The 21,694-nt window shown below is 45.1% G+C and overlaps 2 protein-coding genes across 2 annotated transcripts in view; one reads left to right on the top strand and one right to left on the bottom strand.

Moving 5' to 3' along the window:
• LOC123765933 (uncharacterized) overlaps positions 1 to 21,694 on the bottom strand; it is a 270,914-nt gene that overhangs the window by 146,072 nt on the left and 103,148 nt on the right. The gene's annotated exons all lie outside the window — the stretch shown is intronic.
• The window catches only part of LOC138372116 (tripartite motif-containing protein 59-like), a 61,086-nt gene continuing 59,450 nt past the window's right edge, over positions 20,059 to 21,694 (top strand). Inside the window, exon 1 of the mRNA XM_069337416.1 lies at positions 20,059 to 20,464. The gene's annotated coding sequence lies outside the window, so the exon portion shown is untranslated. The remainder of the gene's footprint in view (positions 20,465 to 21,694) is intronic.

Here is a 21,694-nt window from a genome sequence, read left to right on the forward strand (position 1 = left end):
AAACTTTTGATATTGTTTGCTGCATGGATGATGACACGACTTCTCTTACCCAGGCTCATGGGGTGGGTGACCAGGCCCCTGAGTTGGACCGTCCTGGAAGACCAGGATCTGTAGCCCCCACTACAGGGCCCAGTTTAGGCCCAGACCGGACTCTTCCTCCCTGCTCCCCTCCCTCCTCTGTGGTTGGGTCGAGCCCCAAGACTGCTGTGGTGACCGCCTCGTCCCCTTGCATGGCTCCATCTTATTGTGACTACTGCGCCTTTTGACCAATCTCTCTCTAAAGGTTCTCATCGCCGTCCCCGCCACGGCTACTCTCGTGTGCTCCCTTCCCATACTAATTTGTACCATGCTTTGTTTGGTCCTGCTATGTGGACTAAGTACTTTGACCTCCATCCTTTACATTCAACTCCTGACAATTTTTCCCTTCTTAGGCATCTTGTAGATTCCGTAGATGCCTCAGTTACCTTCAACCCCACCCGTCTTGGTACCCGTGTCGTTGCTGCTCCTCAGGATGCAGCCACCCGCTTAGCCGCCTTATCCTGCCTTGGCGAGACTCCTGTTCGGGTCTCAAAGAACGCTCGGGTAAATGCCAGTGTTGGCACTGCTCTCCTCCCACACCATGTTGCGACTGGTGTTAGGAATCTAAAAGACTGAAAAGACCACGAGGATATCAAGCATATCCTCAAGGCCCAGGGTCATTCTGTCCTCCAGGTGGATATGTTTACTCATCCCCTTCATGGTTATCGCCTTCTGCCCCTTCGGGTTGTGAAGATTAACTTTGATGGTAGGATCCTTCTGCCCTCTGTCATTCTTGCTGGTGCCAGATGCTCTGTTCAGGAGTATATTCCATCTCCTCGGCTCTGCAGTAAGTGCTGGAGGTTTGGGCATGGTGCCCTCAAATGCTTTAGTCCTGTCTCTCTCTGTCCCATGAGTGGGGGCGAGGGTCACTCTAAGCTGGAGTGCACTTCTCCCTAGGTCCGCTGTCTCAATTGCGGTGAGGCTAACGCTACCTTCTCCCGCACGTGTATACGTTACAAACTTGAGGCAGCTGTCCTCAACTTGAAGCTCCGGGACCATTTGTCTTTTCCTGAGGTTCGGCGCTAAGTTCATTGTCTCCCCTCTTTCGCTGGCGTATCCTATGCTTGCGTGGTGCGCTCTTCCTCTCCTCGTCCTTCCCACCTTACTCAGTCTCACAACCGTTTCCAAGCCTTAGACCCGGACAGACCCACCACCACCTCCCCTGTTTCCCACCGTTCTGTCCCAGAGGGTCCCCTCCCCTTCTGGTTCTCTGTCTAGGGTATCCCTTCTTTCTACCCAGTCTGTCATGTCTCCTGTGTCTTCTTTCTCCTCTCCTTCTGGTCTTCCTACACGTCATTCTCCTCTGTCTCTTGGCTCACCACGCCACCTGACAGTGCGGGCCGATGTCCATCGCTCTCCTGATGGTCATGTTGTTTGCTCGCGCTCTTCTTCTCCTTTCATGATGCTGGAGTCTGTTGCCCAGTACATTGCTGCTGGGAAACCAGTCTCTTTGAGTCAGAAGCGGAAACCTGGCTTCACTCCTTCCTCCTTCCCGGTAGGTAAGAAGGCTTCGCTTTCTTCTCAACCCCCTATCTCTGATTCTTTTGTTCCTTCCCCCTCCCGCTTCGGTGGTGGAGCTCCCTGTTCCTACTGTGGGGGCTTGTTTAGCCCCCGGTTCCGTCTCGGATACTGCCCTTGCTGAGGTGTGCTCCCCTCTTTCTGCCCTTCCTCCTCCTCCTCTTCCTTTTCCTCCTCCAGACCCTGTTCGTCCACCTCTGGTCTGTCCTCCCACTTCTTTCCCTCCTTCTTTACTCAGTTTACCCATGCCCCCTAACCCTGACTTCGCTGATCCTGACCCTGTGCTTCTTTCACGTGCTGTATTCCCTTTTCACCTTTGTTTCATCTTTGATTTCTGTTGCAATCCTTTCTCTTTTTGCCAATGTCTATTCTTCCGTGGAACATTCGTGGATAATACGCCAATTTCCTTGACCTCCAACTTCTAATTTCACAGTTTTCGCTCCCCTTTGTGTCTGTCTCCAGGAGCCGATGCTTGGTGCTCGTCCTGGTCGCGTCCGTGGCTATTCTTTTCTCTCACCCCCCGACCCCCCAGCTGTTGCTGGGGCCTATAACTCTTCTGCTCTCTTGAATCACTCAGATGTTCCCTTTGTCCCCTTACTTTTTTCCTCGCCTCTCCACTGTTCTACTGCGTGTGTCTTTGTGTGTAAATGGTACGTGGTTTGTTCCATTTATCTCCTGCCCACTGTCCCACTTTCTCTTCCCGATCTTAAACACCTCCTAGACTCCTTGCCAGAACCTGTGCTCCTTCTGGGTGATTTCAATTGTCGTCATGCCCATTGGGGTGATGTGCTGACAAACACCCAGGGTCGCCTCCTTGAACCTTTCCTCGTCTCTTCTTCCCTGTTCCTTCTTAATTCTGGTGAGCCCACTCATTTGGACTCTCGGACTTGCTCCCTTTCCTGTCTCGATCTTTCTCTGTGCTCGTCATCCCTTTCCTTAGATTTTGGGTGGTGGGTCCTTCATGACTTCCATGGCCTATCTATCTTGAGGCCTATCTTGACCTCAAGATAGGCCTCAAGGATCAAGGATCAAGGATAGGATCTTGAGGCCTATCTTGACCTCAAGACCAAATAGCAGTGACCATTTTCCTGTCCTTGTTAGTTTTTTCTCTTTTCACCCTCCTCTCTCCTTCCCTAGGTGGCGGTTTGCAGAGGCTGACTGGTGCCTCTTTACTCTCCATGTTACTATTTCCGACCTCTCCGTTCTGCCTCTCCCTCATGCCCTCCTTCTTTTTCATGACACTGTCTTTGATGCTGCCCCCCACTCTATTCCTCGCTCTTCCTCTTGGGGAATGCGGAAGTGCGTTCCCTGGTGGAATGTGGACTGTACTCAGGCTGTCTGCTGTAAGCGTACAGCCTGGAAGAGACATCGCCGCCGGCAGAAACTTGAGTCTTTTCTTTTGTTTCGAAAGGCGAGTGCGGTGGCCCTTAGGACCATCCGTTCGGCTAAACGTGCATGCTGGATGTCTTATGTATCCACCGTTATGTCCAAAACTCCTCTACCACTGGTCTGGAAGCGTATTCACAAGATTACTGCCCGAAACGCTGCGCGTGCTAGTGGCTTTACAAGACTGTAATTACCATATTTGTATCCTCACATTCCTTATGTACATTCTTGTATATGCATAAATAAATAAATAAATAAATAAATAAATAAATAAATTACGAACTTACCCTCGTAAGTTCGTTCCCGATGTCTCGCCGGTCCTTCGCCTCCGTGGTGTTCTTGTGGCAGACCCATTGCAGGTCGCGACCGAACTGGGTTCCCACTTTTCATGTTAGTTCTGGTTCTCATCTTCCCCAATCCTTCCTTCTTCGTAAGCCTATTCTTGAATCTCGTCCTTTAAATTTCTGTACTCATCTTCACCTTTCCTATAATGATCCCTTCTCTCTCTCTGAGTTTCAGTCTGCCCTAGCCCTCTGTGGTTCTACGGCAGTGGGCTCCAATGGCATTCATTATGAAATGCTTTGCCATCTCTCTCTGTGCACGTCTCAGTATTTACTGAGTCTGTAAAATCGGAAGAAGAACCAAGAACTCTGCCTTTTTTATAACATATAAAATTATAAGCATTATTTGTGAATCTCAAATAATTAAACAATATATCACAGAGCCTGTATGGTTCGGTGAAATGAGCGAAGAGAGTTAGTTTAGTTCATTTAATATGCACCCCATACCCATCTTGTGGGCGGTAGTGGAAAGGGTTAGTAGTAGGCATCCTTCAGTCTCGGGAGACTATGGAGTTGCGCCCTAGTTGTCAATCCTGGTGCAGCGTCTGGTGTGACTGATGAGGCCAATCCGAGAGTGGCAGTCCATCCCACACCGAGCACAAACGAAGTCCGATTCTGGTCTGTCTTCCTGGTTACCGGCTTTCCTTCTCTGTCTCTTTGCCTCCGATTCCTTGGCAAGTGACTCCTCGAACTTGGAGAGACCTCGTTGAACAGACTGCCTCCAGGCTGAACGGTCTGCAGCCAGTGTCTCCCATATAGCAAGATCGACGTCCATGGCTTTCAGGTCCCTTTTGCATACGTCTTTGTACCGTAGCTGGGGCTTGCCTACTGGACGCTTTCCCTGCCTCAGCTCTCCATACAGGAGATCCTTGGGGATCCTGCCGTCGCCCATTCGCACAACGTGCCCGAGCCAGCACATTCGTCTCTGTTTCAGCATTGTGTACATGCTGGTGATTCTTGCTCTCCCCAAGACGTTGTTGTTTGTCACCTTGTCCTGCCAGGTGATGTCCAAGATGTGTCTAAGGCAGCGCATGTGGTAGGCATTCAGCCGTCTTTCCTGACGGGCACGGAGTGTCCAAGACTCACTGCCATAAAGGAGAGTGCTCAGGACACAGGATCTGTAAACCTGAATCTTAGTATACTCAGTCAGCCTATTGTTGGCCCACACTCTCTTTGTCAGTTTGGACATGGTAGTAGATGCCTTACCGATGCGTTTGTTTAGCTCCGTATCAAGAGAGAGGGAGTCAGAGATTGTGGAGCCCAGGTACACGAAGTCGTGAACAACTTCCAGTTTGGAATCAGAGATGCCGATGTCAGGTGGGGAGTCCACTCCTTGTCCCATGACTTGTGTTTTCTTCAGACTGATGGTGAGTCCGAAAGCCTGAGAGGCCTCGCTGAAGCGGGTTATGAGCCGTTGGAGGTCTTCAGCTGAGTGGGCAGTGACTGCTGCGTCGTCGGCAAAGAGGAAGTCGCGCAGACACCTCAGCCGAACCTTTGTCTTGGCTCTCAGCCTGGCGAGGTTAAAGAGCTTCCCATCCGACCTGGTCCGGAGGTGAATGCCTTCCGTGACAGATCCGAAGGCGTGCCGCAGCATAACTGCGAAGAAAATCCCGAATAGGGTTGGAGCCAGTACGCAGCCCTGCTTTACTCCACTTCGGATGTCAAAGGCGCCTGATGTTAGGCCATCAAAGACCACGGTGCCCCTCATGTTCTCATGGAAAGATCTGATGATGCTGAGGAGCCTGGGTGGGCATCCGATCTTGGGGAGGATCTTGAACAGGCCATCCCTGCTGACGAGGTCGAAGGCCTTTGTCAGGTCTATGAAGGCTACAAAGAGTGGCTGCTTCTGTTCCCTGCATTTCTCCTGCAGTTGTCTGAGGGAAAAGACCATGTCGATGGTGGACCTGCCAGCTCTGAATCCACATTGTGATTCTGGATAAACTCTCTCTGCAAGTACTTGGAGCCTCTTCAATGCGACTCGAGCAAACAGCTTTCCGACAATACTGAGGAGGGAGATTCCACGGTAGTTGTTGCAGTCGCCCCTGTCACCTTTATTCTTATACAGTGTGACGATGTTGGCATCCCTCATGTCCTGTGGCACCTCTCCTTCTTCCCAGCAGAGGCAGAGAATTTCGTGCAGCTCCATGAGCAGGCTACCTCTGCAGCACTTCAAGGTCTCAGCAGGAATGCCATCTTTGCCAGGAGCTTTACCAGAAGCAAGGGAGTCTAGGGCATCGCTGAGTTCTTCCAGGGTCGGTTCACTGTCGAGCTCCATTAACACAGGCAGACACTCAATGGCGCTCAGGGCATCTTCGGTGACCACATTGTCCCTGGCGTATAGCTCAGAGTAGTGCTCGACCCAGCGCTTCAGCTGCAGTGTCTGGTCCTGAATCACCTCGCCAGTGGCAGATTTCAGAGGAGCGGTCTTCCTCTGGATTGGGCCAAGGGCCTGCTTGATGCCGTCATACATTCCCCTTACATTGCCTGTATCCGCTGCAGTCTGTATCTGGGAGCAGAGCTGGAGCCAATAGTTGTTGGCACATCGCCTGGCGCTCTGCTGCACTTTGCAGCGGACGGCCTGAAGGATCTGTAAGTTGCGCCGACTTGGGCAGGCTTTGTAGGCTGCCAAGGCGTTTCTCTTCTCTTCGATTACAGGTGTCATCTCTTCCGAGTGAGCCTCGAACCAGTCTGCCGACCTGCTGGTCTTCTTGCCAAAGGTGGAAATGGCAGCGTTGAACACAGCGTCTCTGAAGTGCTCCCATCTTTTACAGGCAGTGACCCCAGCTGGGCCAGGAAGAGCTTCCTCGAGCACGTGTGCAAAATCTTCCACCTTGTCCTGGTTGCGGGTCTTGGTGGTGTCGATGCGAGGTCTGCCCGCCTTTTTCGAGTGATGAATCTTCTTTGGTTGCATCTTGACCCTGCTACATACCAGGGAGTGGTCGGTGTCACAGACAGCACTCTGGTAGCTACGCGTAATCTTGACGCTGGGTAGACTTGCACGCCTGGTAAGAATCAGGTCAAGCTGGTGCCAGTGCTTGGATCTGGGGTGTCTCCAAGATACTCGGTGTTGAGGCTTTGTGCCGAAGAACGTGTTGGTGACACAAAGACCATGAAGGCAGCAGAGTTCTAGCAGACGTTGCCCGTTCTCATTCATCCTTCCTATGCCGAATTGACCCAGGCAAGTGGGCCAAATGTTGTGCTCGGCACCCACTCTGGCGTTGAAGTCGCCGAGGATGAACAGTGGCTCCTTTACAGGGATTCTCGCTATGACTCTGTTGAGGTCATCGTAGAATTTTTCCTTTGCCTCTGCTGGAGAAGTCAGGGTTGGTGCATATGCACTAATTACATTGACTGGTCCTGTTTGGGAGTACAGTTGCAGAGACAGAATTCGTTCGGTTTCCCCCATCGGTGGCATAATGTGTCCCAACAGTGCATTCCTGACGGCAAATCCCACACCATGTTCTCTGGTCTCATCTGGAGGTTTTCCTTGCCAGAAGAAAGAGAAGGTCCTCTCTCTCACAGATCCTGATCCTGGGAGCCTGGTCTCTTGGAGAGCAACAATATCCATCTGCAGCTTGCTCAGCTCCCTATCGATGATTGCTGTTTTTCGAGCGTCATTGATTTCTTGCAGGTCGTCAGAGAAACCTGGTGTCAGTGTCCTGACGTTCCATGTGCCCAGCTTTAGGGCAGTTGATATTTTCTTCTTTGGTTTGGTATTGCTTGGTGCAAAGTTGTCGGGCCGCTTGTCAGTTTTCACCCTAAACCCCACGCACCCAGTGAGGTTAACGGACCGTGGCGAGGCAACACCTTATTGGCTGGGGTTTGCCCAGCTTGAGGCGGGCGGTAGCTGCCCAGTGGGGCGCGATGACCCCTCCCACCGTCGGAAGCAACCCCTGGCGTCACACTCTTCGCCAATCGAGCAGAAGACTTAAAACCGGTAGACTGTCGCTTCCCGTGTTGGTTCGACGCTGTGAGGCGAAGCTGGAGTGTCTCTCCAGGGCGCAAAGCCTGGGTAGGTAGATATGGAGGAGAAGCTGTTACCCATGCAGCAGGTCCCCCCTCTCCACGTTGCTGAAATTATCCAATAGAGAGGCAAATGCCAATACGCATGGTTCCAGCAACGTCGCAGGAGCTGCCAGAACGAGGTCGACGTCAACAACGAACTGCCTTAGGGGCTCCAACTCCGGATTTTTCCTCGAGGTTGACTCCTGAAGCCTTCCCAAAAACAAGGGTATGGCCGCAAGGCAGCGGAGGTTTAAAATCAGGGTTTTCCTTCCCCTAGATGGGCTGCCTTCCCAGGCTATCGAGTCCCATCTACCCGGAGCAGCTGGTTTTAAGGCGCCAGAGGCACGCCCTCGCCCCTTCTCCTGTCGGTAAAAGCAGTTCCGCCGGACTTAGACTAAGCCACCCGTGCAGGCCAGGAGTTGGACTTGGTTGTCAGAGGCTATTTGAGACGCATGCCGTATAGGAGCATTTTATAGGTCATGGGAGCTCGTCCCCCATTACCACCCCCTGGCTATGACAACCCCTTGGAACCAAAGAAAGGGTTACAGAGGCACATAATGGGCTCAGGGACTGAACCCCACAATTCATTTAGCTAAGCAAGTTACAATCTTGATGAGCTAGTTACAAAATTCAATATAAGTCGTCACATCAACAATGGGTTCGAATTCGACCTCAAGTACAGGTTCTAAATTAAGCAACTGACATATGGGGAGAGCTAGTGTCAAAATTTATATGTTGTCCTGCACACCGCCCCCGTCCAGTGGGCAGCGGTGGATAGGTTACAATCACTTTGTTACTACCTACAGTTAGCAAACTGGGGATATTTGGCTAAAATTTCTGGTAGCAGATCATTTTGAATGAAATATTGACACATCGCTGGAACATTGGTTATAGAATTGTCTCTAAATTCACGTATCTTTTCGCACTCCATCACATAGTGACGGGTCCATACCTACGGGTTCCATACCTACGGGTTCCATACCCACGGGTTCCATACCTACGGGTTCCATACCTATGGGTTCCATACCTACAGGTTCCATACCTACGGGTTCCATACCCACGGGTTCCATACCCACGGGTTCCATACCTACGGGTTCCATACCCACGGGTTCCATACCCACGGGTTCCATACCTACGGGTTCCATACCTACGGGTTCCATACCCACGGGTTCCATACCCACGGGTTCCATACCCACGGGTTCCATACCTACGGGTTCCATACCTACGGGTTCCATACCCACGGGTTCCATACCCACGGGTTCCATACCTACGGGTTCCATACCTACGGGTTCCATACCCACGGGTTCCATACCTACGGGTTCCATACCTACGGGTTCCATACCCACGGGTTCCATACCTACGGGTTCCATACCTACGGGTTCCAGACAAAGATCGTCACAGCCCCCTTTCATCCGAGGCCGGCTTCCTTCAAGACCAAGCAGAGGGAAGAGTGATAATTATTAATTAATTATATTATTATTATAATAATTCTTATAAATAGACTAACACCATTTTATTTGATAGTAAATCATCAAATCAGATTCAACTTCAGATATACAATGTTAACATTAGCAATAAAAGTGAGGGAAAGTTCCTTAGCCTATACACAGACAAGAGATTGAACTTCAGCACTAACATACAACACATTGCTATAAAAGTCTCAAAAACGGTCTGTATACTTTCTAAAATCAGATATTATGCTCCACACTCTGTTCTCCTCTCATTATACTACGCACTAATCAATCCCAATCATATAATATAATAATAATATTTTTTTTTATTTATTGTTAACAATATTATTAAGAAAACATGGAGCACTATTTCCCAAATATTAGGATCAAAAAAGATTTTGAATAAAAATACAATACTCCTATCCAATGACGATGGTGTGCTTTCAGCCTCTGACACTGCTATTGAATTCAATAGTTTCTTCTTGTCCATTGGCACATTCCTTGCAAATAATATTCCATCCTCCCTAACTAATGCTATGGACTACCTAACAGGAAGCTATCCAGAATCTCTGTACCTAATTCCCACTAATTCCTCTGATGTTAATGAGATAAGCCTTTCTCTTAAAACAATGTCAAGTGCCCTTGCTGAGATACCAACTCTGATTTACAAAAAAGTCTCTAGATTTCTAACTCCAGCCATTGCACTGCTCTAGAACAAATCACTTGAACTCCAAACCTTTTTGGATATCCCCCCCCCCTCCCCACACACACAAACAAAAGCAAGAGTAACCCCAGTCCATAAATGTGGTGATCTCACTGATATCAACAATTTCAGACCTATATAAATTCTGCCAACCATGTAAAAAATATTTGAAAAGCTAATCCACAAGCATCTTTACTCTTATTTAGCTAAACACAATATACTTAGCTCTTGCCAACATGGCCTCAGACCTAAAAAAAAAGCACTAACGATGCACTGATCAGTATGATTAACTTGATACATGCAGCTCTTCATAAAAATGAGTTCCCTGTTGGCTAATTTGTTGACCTATGCAATGTTTTTGACACTGTCAACTACCAAAACCTTCTTCTTAAATTACATCATTATGGAGTAAGAGGTCATGGAGTCACCCTCCAATGCCTTTAGTCTTACCTTGACAGGCTCCAGTATGTTTCTGTGAATAATTCCATTTCTCCCACACTTCCCATCAACATCGGTGTTCCACAGGGCAGCATACTTGGCTTTCTCCTCTTTCTCATCTACATGAATGACCTTCTAAATGCCTCTCAACACCTTAACCCAATTTTATTTGCTGATGACACAACCTTCCTTTTCTCCAGTCCTAACGCTCTTACTCTGAATTATACAGTGAATACTGAACTAAATAAAGTCCATCTTTGGCTAACTGCAAACAAATTCACCCTTAACATTGACAAAACCTTCTTTATTTTGTTTGGTAATAAATCCTCAGATCAAACTAATCTAAGAATAAACATTATCCAAATTAGTATCAAAGTAGATGGTAAATTCCTTGATGTTCTTGTGGATAACAAGCTGAATTTCCAGGGACACATTCACAATATAGCAAAAAAGTTTCTAAAACTTTTTGCATTCTTTCTAATATCAGGTATTATGTACCTCGCCCTGCCCTGGTAACCCTCTCTTATTATTACTCTCTCATCTATCCTTATCTCAATTATTGTATTTGTGCTTGGGGTTCTACTACCCAAAATGATCTACGTCCTCTAATTACTCAACACAAATCTGCCATTAGAACAATAACAAACTCTGTCCCCAGACAGCACACTGCACCCTTAAATCTTTGAATATGTTAGATATTAAGTCACTGCACATTCTCTCAAGTGTACTCTGTATATTTAAATCTCTGAACTGTCATGCTAATCCTGACCTTAAACACTTCCTAGAAGGATGTAACAGAACCCATGGGCACCGCACCAAAAACAAATACCTATTTGATGCTCCAAGAGTGCAACTTGGAAATGTCGCACTCGACCCAAACTAGAAATGCTCTGCAAATCAAGGGACCCAGAATGTGGAATGACGTTCCCAATTACGTCTGAGGTTGTACCCTCTCAACCAGTTTAAGAGAAAAACTAAGTACTGCCTAATAAACTCTATGAAATCTACCTTAACCCCTAAATGTCAACCCCATGTCTTGCTATTTTCAAACAATACTGTTGACCAACTTGTATAATTGCTGATTTCCATCATGTTTTTTTCCAACTTTTTAACCTTTTTCAACTCAATTTATCCTTTGATCTCAATTAGTATTACGTTTTAGTCTAAGTGTTTTTCCCCACTCCCAGCCGGAAATGCTGTGCGTATTAATGGCTTTAGGCATTGTATATACTAGCTCTTTCTAGAAATCCAACATTATGTTTGTAACTCATAAACATTTGCAAATTACCTCAAGCCTATCATCACTCAGCAAAAATCTGCTCTCAGAACTATAACAATCTCTGTTTTAAAGACAACACACACCCCTTCTGTTTAAATCCCTTAACATGCTAAACATACACTTCCTCCACACATTCTCATGTGCTATCTACATGTTCAAAACCTTGTTCCAAAATGCTAATCTTGATCTGAAACTTTTCCATGATTGGTGTAATAGAACCCATGAGCACTACACTAGAAATAAACATATCTTTGTTATCCCCAGAGTCAGGCTAAATCTGAGCAAATACTCTATGCAAATGAAAGGTTCCAGTCTTTGGAAGTTACCGCCTGATGAATTAAAAATGTTCCAAACTATACCTGGTTCAAAAGTAAGACCAAAATGAACCTAATTACATCCTCATAGTTTCCTACCTTGTGCTTCAAACTCACACTGTTCTTGTACTACCCACTTCCCCAATATTAATACTTACGACTAGTTAAGTACTTAATCTCTACAAGTGTAATCACCTAAATCAGTTTATATTGTTGAAATATAATCTTACCATAATGTACTTTTTCACCTTACCTGATATGTTAGCTTAAGGACCTGCCTGAAACGCTATGTGTGTTACTAACATTGCAAGAATGTAAAAATATCCCTCTAATGTAATCTCACTAAGTCATTGTACCTGTTTGTAAATAAAATATTATTATTATTATTATTATTATTATTATTATTATTATTATTATTATTATTATTATTATTATTATTATTATTATTATTATTATTATTATTATTATTCTAAACTCTTGGTTCACGCTTCAACGCGTGAAAGGAAAAGCTTCGAAGGCAAAACAACACTGGAAACGGGAGATCGGAGCCAGAGCGACTCAACTTTTTCTCAGCAACACAACTCAAAAGTCGACTCAGCGACTTTTATAGTCTCTGTGGTGTAGTGGTAAGACACTCGCCTGGCGTTCCGCGAGCGCTTTGTCATGGGTTCGTATCCTGGCCGGGGAGGATTTACTGGGCGCAAATCCTTAACTGTAGCCTCTGTTTAACTCAACAGTAAAACGTGTACTTGGTTGTAAAACGATTCTTCGCGGCGGGGATCGTATTCCAGGGACCTGCCCGAAACGCTACGCGTACTAGTGGCTGTACAAGAATGTAACAACTCTTGTATATATCTCAAACTGCGACCAGGCATATCGGAATAGAACTGACGGTGAGGTAAGCTAGATTACCGGGTATGCCTCCCTCCATACCCCAAATGAGGGGAGGGGGCAAACTAGCATGCACTAGTTTCACTTATTGATGACAGGTATAGACTTTTACATTATGGAGTCAGTTGTTCTAACAACAGTACAGTAGTTTATTTACATTATTGACAGAAAAGAAATACTAAGATGTAATTTAGAGACGCAACTGGAACATTACATAAGAGTAGTATAGTATAATTAACGTTTAATGGGGTCGACACTTAAAAATATACAAGAATTATAAAGGTCCTAAAAAACACTTTATAAATAAAATGCAGAGATTAAATGACAACGAAGAAAGGACAATTATTAGTAAATACAAATTTATTGTATGAGTAACACACACACACACAAAGTATTGAATGTAATGAAACGCCAGTTTCTTGGAGAGCCCAAAAGTCTCCCAGACGCTATCCAGAACTGATATAGTGCTATATTAGTTGTGGTCATCAGTTACAGAGTTCTTATTCCTACTGGGGACCACGAGCCAGAACCTGGCACCCCCCCCCCCCTCAGAGAGGTGCCTATGAATAATTTTCATTTAAGGGGGCATATCGAAATAAATCGTTATAAATTAAAATTGTTCAATTTGCTTATAATTTTTTTTATGAAATGGTTATAGAAAGGGCTGCAACTGGTCCAAGTTTCACCATCACACCCTAAACAGAAAAGGAGAAAAAAAATACACAACGTATTATGCAACGAATGTTCAACATTCTCAAATAATCTCAGGGAACACATGTGTCAACTAAAATGTCTACTATGTGCTGTAGAAGCACAAACTCTTGTAATAATTGTAATATGTATGTTCAATATATTTATATTTATATATTTTTTTTTTCTTTTTTTTGGCCAATTTTTTTTTCTCGTTTGTTATCAAGGGATTTGCATGAAACTTGCACACCTTGCTCAATGGATGCCTATCTGCAAGGGTGCCAATTATGAACGAAATCTGTCGAAGTCAAGCTCAGCTACAGGTGGCCGAACTTGGATCTTTATTTTACTCTGGAAAGTAATTTACACCTTCAAATTACTTCAGAGCTTTCATTTATTAATCAATTTACATGCAAATTACACCTTATATGTAGCGTTTGTGCGTCTACAGACTCTAGTAGACATTTTAGTCCAAAGTCTATTTGTTGATTTTATAAAAATTTATAAATATCATATATTGCATATTTTTTTAGTAGGGTAACTTTGAAAAATGATATTAATGCACTAAACACTTTTTTGATAAAACTGATCACTAGAATCCTTTATTATGTGCTTAATTTAATATCTGAGTGTTATAGAAATGATTTTAGTTGACACATGTGTTCCCTGAAACTATTTGAAAATTCGTTGCATAATTCGTTGTTTATTTTTTTTCTCCTTTTCTGTTTAGGGTGTGATGATGAAACTTGGACCAGCTGCAGCCCTTTCTATAACCATTTCATAAAAAATTTATAAGCAAATTGAACCACTTTTAATTTTACATCGATATGCCCCCTTAAAGTATGTCATACTTGCCATCAACCAGGTAAGGCACCCAGAAAGGTAGGCGAAACAAAACAGACTACAGTCCGGTTAAACTTGCCACCTACGTCCTCAAAAGACAGGCACCCTAAAGCAACACAAGACCGCAGAGGGCCTGGTACGTTCACAAGATACTTAGAGGTCAGGACCCTGTTCGACCTCCAAAACCTTGGCGCCCGAATATCGTCCCAAGACATATTGCCAAAGATAACCAAAAGAACGACATACTCACTAATATAATTGGCATGAGGGTAGACTGCAGGCTGGCTAGACTTAATGACACTGGCCAACACACGACCCCTGGAACAGAGGAAACCAGATCAACCCAGAGGGCGTCCACCGACACAGGACCGTTGACATGCAGGTAATGGCGCAAATCAGCTACTGGATACAGAACGTAACCAATCAACCATCCACAACCCAAGGACCCTTCCGGAAGTCCGCGTTTCATACATCGCCAGAAAAGTACAAATCGGCTACAAACGAACAAAACAACCACCATGACCAAACACTCACAACCCCCGGCGCCGGAAAAGAGCATGAAGCTCCCCAACCCGATCGATACCCACAGGCCAAACACAAAAACCTAAGATTTCCTAAAGCAATCACGAAGGAGCCACAACAACCCGATAATAATAAAGAAAGGAAAGACCCTATTCAAAGACCAAGAAGGCTCAGGCGGAGCATGAGCAGGCCTGAGGTGAAAAATGCATAAGAAAGCTTGCAGAATGGAGCAGAAGTGATCGGCATGAGATGCTGATCCAGGAAAACCCAAGAGAGAAAGGACAAAACAACCTTGTCCGACACTGACGAAACCCGACAAAGAGAAAGAAAATGGCGGAAAGCCCACCAAGAAAATTTGCACTGTCGCTAAGAAAAACATCGCACGTGGGGCACGATCAAATTAGCGACGTGATCACAAAACAAATGGCAATACACACAGGGCAGAAATACCAGGCACATAAAGCGAACCAGCGAGGTACCTCACTGGCCCGACCAGCTGGAAGAGACGGAGCCGCGTAAAAACGCCTAGGATCAGACACCGAGCAATCAGCGCCTAAAACCAAGGATGTGCCTGCCACCAAGGGGCCAGGGAAAGAACTCTCCCCCAATAGGATTCCAGCCAAGCCAGAACCGGAGTAACAGATGGACCGGGAGGAAGAGGAACAGGAACTCCCACCTCGATCGGTCGTGTCGAGAAACGTCCACTTCGAGGGGTCTCACTCTCGTGGAACGTTGCCACATACAATGGACTATTGAGTGACAGTGGTGTGAAGTCCACATGGACCAGTGTGACACTGTCACCACCATGATAAGTTACTATTGAATAACAGTAGTGTGAATTCCACATAGACCAGTGTGACACTGTCATCACTATGATAAGTTAATTTTTTTTTTGCAAAGATATTCCTGCGTGGGCCCTAAGCGTCTGGCTGGCCCACTAAGTGTTACTTGTTTCTGTTTTACTTAGGCGTAGTATGAGTATTTATGACTTGTCTGGTAGCTTCAGTAAGATTTTGCCCCATGTGTTTAACAATTTCTTCTACTCTATTGAAATCTTATTTGGTTTGTAACTGTGCACTGTGTAATATTTCAGTGGTCTGTCGGGCATTTTTCCACAGTGCTGACACTTCCTCTTATCTTCTGGAAACTCTAAGCCTATTTCTCATGCACGTGGGTATCCAAGACTGATGCAATGTAAGTGTACTTCTGTTGTTCTAATGCTCCCTTTCAGTAAAATAAGTGGTTCGTAGTTGGTTGAATTCTTGTACCACCCCGCAGATAATAATGCTACAACTGCTGTGTTGTGGTCACTGTATATTTTCTGCATTTCTCAATTTCTAATTACTTTCTTAATCTGAGATAGGCTCTGTGGTATGTAAATGTCTACATTTCTTCACTTAGTTGCAAGTTTTGCAGCATCGTCTGCAATGTCATTTCCTTTTATTTCCACCTGACTTTTCCCCCAGTTGATAAGTACCCGACGGTCTTGACATTTGAGTGTTTGCATTAATGATATGACATTTGTGATCAGATGGATGTTGTCACGTATGTGTTCTTGTTGCAAGGTTTCAATGGTAATTATCAAATCTGTATGTATGATAACATGTCGGTATTCAGCAAGAGCATGTTTCAAAGCCTTTTGAATGGCTACTATCTGTAAAGTTGTAAACCCGTTTGAGAGTCTCCAACTATTTTCAGAATTTCCTGCCTTAACTGCAGCTCCAGTTTCTTGTCCCTGCTGGTCTACTGATCCATCTGTGAAGTATGTGAAGCTGTCGGATGCCAAGTTTGCCTCTATATTCATCTGTGCAATATTACGTAACAGATGAGGATTAGTCTGGTTCTTTTTTTCCTTCAAGAGCCATAAACTTAAAGTCCGCTGGCACCGATTCATAAGGGACTTGCATAACGAAGTCTGTATGTATTTCGTCGACACCGCTCTCAGTGACTGTATTTGTTATATCGAATGTATTGATGGTGTTAATTGCACAATGGGTCAACCTTTTGCTATTGGAAGCTCTTTTGTACTAAGACTTTTTTGTAGTGCTCCAGTGATTATTTCTTTAAATGTACTGATTCTGGGTCTAGTCAATATCTTGGTCAGTATGCAGGCAACAATCCCTTTTACCATAATTTAAATTGACGTTAGCTTGGTTTCTAGTCTTAGGGTCAGTATTTTAGTCCATCTGGGAGTCCCCTGTTATGACTCGCATTGCATCATTTTGAATAACCTCATCGTTTACCCACTGGCCAGGAAAAAGAGTTAGTAAGGCAGGCGCTGCATAATCAACTAGGGAACAAACGATGAGTGTGTAAAACATTCTTAACACTTCGTTTCTCGCTCCTAGACAGGGCCCTGTGATTGTTCTCATTATATTCAGTCATGATTTTGCTTTCTCCTTCAGATATTGAATTTGCTTGTTGAATGTCATTTTAGAATCCATCCACACTTCGAGATATTGATATTGTGTAACCCACTGAAGGTTAATGTCTTGAATGCGTAGGTTCCTGTCTGGAGTGTTGCCACCTAGTCTCATTGCCTAAAATATCTGTACAGCCCGATTCTTTAGCCCTAAAATGCTGCAATCTGATATTCTTTATCTAAAGCCCCTTGTAATTTATTTAGAAGTGAAGGACCTGTTATGACAAATGCTATATCATCAGCATAGCTTAGTAATTCAACCCCTTCTGCAAATGTCATGGTAACAAGGTTTTCCATAATGATGTTAAAAAGACTAGGATTAAGGACTCCTTCTCATGTAAGTGGCAGTCCGACACTTGTCCTTGCAACTTTACTCTGGCATACCTGTGACTTAGGTAATCTTGAATCCATGCTAGCATATTTCCCTTTACATGTTTTTAACTAAGGTGTGTAAATTTGCTTTTGGGCTTGCAAGTTCGAATGCTTTTTCTAGATCAAGAAAGATCACTATGGCCGGACCTGAGTTAATGTTGCTATGCAGTTGGCAGTACCTACTCCTCTAGTAAAGCCAAATATGTGCTTATGCAGGTCTCCAGTCTATCACAGTAGCCTATTTACGACAATCCGTTCTAGGTAGTAGTAGTAGTAGGCATCCATCAGTGTCTGGAGACTATGGAGTTGCGCTTTGGTTGTCGGTCTGGAGTGGCCTCTCCAGTGTGCAAAGCCAGGGAAGGTTGATACGGAGGAGAAGCTGTTACCCAACAGTAGGTCCCTCTCTCTACAGTGCCGAAAGTCTCCAATGGAAAGGCAAACACCAATACGATCCCAGGCGATGAGTCACAATAACGTGGCTAAAGTATGTTGACCCGACCACACACTAGAAGGTGAAGGGACGACGACGTTTCGGTCCGTCCTGGACCATTCTCAAGTCGATTGAGAATGGTCCAGGACGGACCGAAACGTCGTCGTCCCTTCACCTTCTAGTGTGTGGTCTGGTCAACACCAATACGATTGATTCCAGCGCCGTCGCAGGAACTGTGAGCTCCGGAGTTGACCTCGAAGATGGTGAAATAAGGCACAGGGACTCCAAACCTGGAGACCGCCGTGGTCGGGGCCGGAGAAGAACCACCTCATCAAGGAAAAAAACGACCCCAGCCCCCTGAGGCAGAGCCTGGGCCGCACGACCCCCGGGAGGTGGACGTCCCAGTCCCACACCCACGGGTTTCAGACAGAGATCGTTACATCCCTCTTTCACCCGAGGCCGGCTTCCTTTAAGACCAAGCAGAAGAGTGATAATTATTAAATACAACAATTATAATAACTAAAGTTTAATATAACTTGAGTGGTCACTGCTTCTTGTAGTTGTTTTGTGAGTGTTGATAGTCTTGTGTCTTAACTACTGGACTGTTGTTGGTAGTCTGTATATCCATGTCGCGTTGTTTGTCCTCATGTGCTTTGTCTTGTCTCAGTCTGTCTATTTCTTGTGTAACTGTGGTCTGCTGCACGTTCTTGTACATTATTACACAAGGGATTTCTTGAATCTGTTGTTGTAAGACGTTCTGCATCATATGTAGGCATTTGTTATCAGTGATCTTTACGATGTTTTTCAGTTGGACTTCGGAAAAACTGTAAATTTGTTGTGTTGATTCCGAAAGTAGCTGCTTTTTCCTTTTGTTGAATTTCTGCAGCATTTCTGTGTATTTCCTGATTTGGAATTGATAGATTCGGGAAATTTGGTTCTGTGAGAGTGGGTCTCGGTTGTGGCTGTGCACGAGTGTTCCAGATGTTGGAGTTGGTATATGTAGTGCTTTATTCTGTGTCTAGAGTCTGTGTGTTTATCCTGGTCTGAGCTGTCTGCACTTTTTCTTTCCGTGCAGAGCAGGTTGTGCTCCAGGCATGATGTTTGCCTCCACAATTTGAACATTTGGCTGTTGTGGTCTGGTTTGCCTTGTGCTTGGCTATACAGCCTTTGGTTGGATGCCTCAGGCTGCACACTCCACATCTCTCCTGTCCGGTGCAGCGTGATTGATGGTGGCCGTATTTCTGACACCTGAAGCAGCGCAGGGGTTCCGGGACTTATGGTCTCACTCAGTATATTCCCCAGTTTCCAAAATTGAGTGTTTCTGGCACATGTCCCATGACGGTCATCAGAACCTAACGTGTCGCTGCCTTGTCTACTTTTGTGCGGCATCGTTCCGCATTCAGGATTTGCTTGTGTTCTAGTATTGGATCCAGTGGAAAGTCGATTGGGTATGCCAAAAGCACGTCTCGTGTGCGTCTTTCTGAAGAGTCCAGCTTCTCCAAGCAAACAGGTTTCCTTTGTAGGACTGTTACTTTTTCTATGTAATTTGCAGTGTGTTGGTCTTGTGGTGTCAGTATTATTTCTCCTTTCAGGTTGACAGTGATGGAAAGTTTGAACTCTGGTTGTTCCTTTTCCACTGTCGTTACTACTCCATTTGATGTAGGGATGTGGTCTGTCTGCATTATCTTGAATTTTGGAAGATGTGCAGAGTCTGGCGATGTCTGGTGTGTGAGACTGGTGGAGTCCTCTCCTGTTTCATAATTCCTGTGACTTGGCTGTGGAGAGAGGTACAGTGTCTGACACTGGTTGTGTGTGACTGATGCTGTCCTCTCTAGATCCATTATGCCTGGTGTCTTGCTGGTTGAAGCACCTGGAGTAGCCTCGATAGCAGTTTTCTTTGGTGCCTGCTGCACCTCGGTCCACTGTCCATTCTCGTCTGTAAGCTGCCTCCATTGCTACTTTTTCTTTGACTTCCCCATGACGTCTCCTCATAGTGAGGACCAATTCACTGCCCTACCTAATGCTTGAGACACGCCTAGACCTGAAGAAATTTATTCCCCTCCGACATAGGTTGTAAAATGATCCCTCCAGGTGGAATCAGGGATACCTAACTCCTAATTGAGCAGTTTGGTCTACCTTACCCTGTAAGGCTCAGTATACGCTCTAAGGTGCCCCCTTGTGGCGATGCCCTCTGGGTATCGCCTCGCCCTTCAGGGTAAGACTCTAAGTAGCTTGGTCAGACATACAGTCCTCACAAAAAAATCGGTCATGAGCGACGAGTGCGGTACGACAGTTTGGGTCGCCTGCGTACTGGGCTGCGCAGAATACCAGTCAGCTAGAGAGCAGATAATCAACAATGTTGTTTGTCCATCAAGTTTAGACGAAACCGGTATTGTTTTCTTCCAAACAAGATATTCTCTGGGTCTTGAAGTATTGCTGTGTTCTTCCTCACAAAACCGCGATGATTTGAGCTGATGGATGCTCAGAATCTTAAGTTTTCCAGGGAACAAAACAATGTGTGGCCAGCTAGCAATGGTGCCGGCAGCGAGTGGATAAGTTACTACTGAGTGACAGTAGTGTGACTTCCACATAGACCAGTGTGACACTGGCACCACCATGATAAGAGTTATCAGTATGAGCGAGATAAGAGTGATAATGTTTACTGAGGTTCAACTCCTTAAATCAGTAATGACACCGCTGCTCTCTGCTGGGAAGTTGTTGTTACTGATGACTTCACCTTAGTCGACGTTACTGCTGTCTGCTGGCAACTCATCTTCAACTGTAAGTTTTCCTTGGAGATCTCTAATGTAAATTGATCATGCTGCTGGTTGCTTGTAAGATATGGTTATTTTTGTCTGCTGGTGGGTTATGGTTACTTCTGTCTGCTGGTGGGTTATGGTTACTTCTGTCTGCTGGTGGGTTATGGTTACTTCTGTTTGCTGGTGGGTTATGGTTACTTCTGTTTGCTGGTGGGTTATGGTTACTTCTGTTTGCTGGTGGGTTATGGTTACTTCTGTTTGCTGGTGGGTTATGGTTACTTCTGTCTGCTGGTGGGTTATGGTTACTTCTGTTTGCTGGTGGGTTATTGTTACTTCTATCTACTGGTGGGTTATGGTTACTTCTGTCTGCTGGTGGGTTATGGTTACTTCTGTTTGCTGGTGGGTTATTGTTACTTCTGTCTGCTGGTGGGTTATGGTTACTTCTGTCTGCTGGTGGGTTATGGTTACTTCTGTTTGCTGGTGGGTTATTGTTACTTCTGACTGCTGGTGGGTTATGGTTACTTCTGTTTGCTGGTGGGTTATTGTTACTTCTGTCTGCTGGTGGGTTATGGTTACTTCTGTTTGCTGGTGGGTTATGGTTACTTCTGTCTGCTGGTGGGTTATTGTTACTTCTGTTTGCTGGTGGGTTATGGTTACTTCTGTCTGCTGGTGGGTTATTGTTACTTCTGTTTGCTGGTGGTTATGGTTACTTCTGTCTGCTGGTGGGTTATGGTTACTTCTGTCTGCTGGTGGGTTATGGTTATTTATTTATTTATTTATTTATATATATATACAAGAAGGTACATTGGGTTAGTGAGAATACATTGGATAGTACAGTATTTACATTCTTGTAAAGCCACTAGTACGCACAGCGTTTCGGGCAGGTCCTTAATCTAGCAGATAATTTTAAGTAGGTAATTTCAATCAGAATTGATAAATGATAAAGATACATTACAAGAGAAAAATGAGATGAGAGAGATAAGTAGGTATATTAAAGCTCTAATTGATTACATTGACAGCTTGATTAGTAATTTAAACAAGGTTAATAGACACCATACAGCAGATTGACAGCACATATAAGACAGCAATGATCACAATGGTAAAGATGTTCAGATTGGGTACATAAAGATTGGGAGACTGGGTAGCAAAAGATACAGATAAACAAGATTTATAAACACCATACAACAGATTGGCAGCACATATAAGAAAACAGCAATGATCACAATGGTAAAGATGTTCAAATTGGGAACAT

The sequence above is a fragment of the Procambarus clarkii genome, chromosome 37 (genome assembly GCF_040958095.1).
Source record: "Procambarus clarkii isolate CNS0578487 chromosome 37, FALCON_Pclarkii_2.0, whole genome shotgun sequence".
Classification (NCBI taxonomy): Eukaryota; Metazoa; Arthropoda; class Malacostraca; order Decapoda; family Cambaridae; genus Procambarus; species Procambarus clarkii.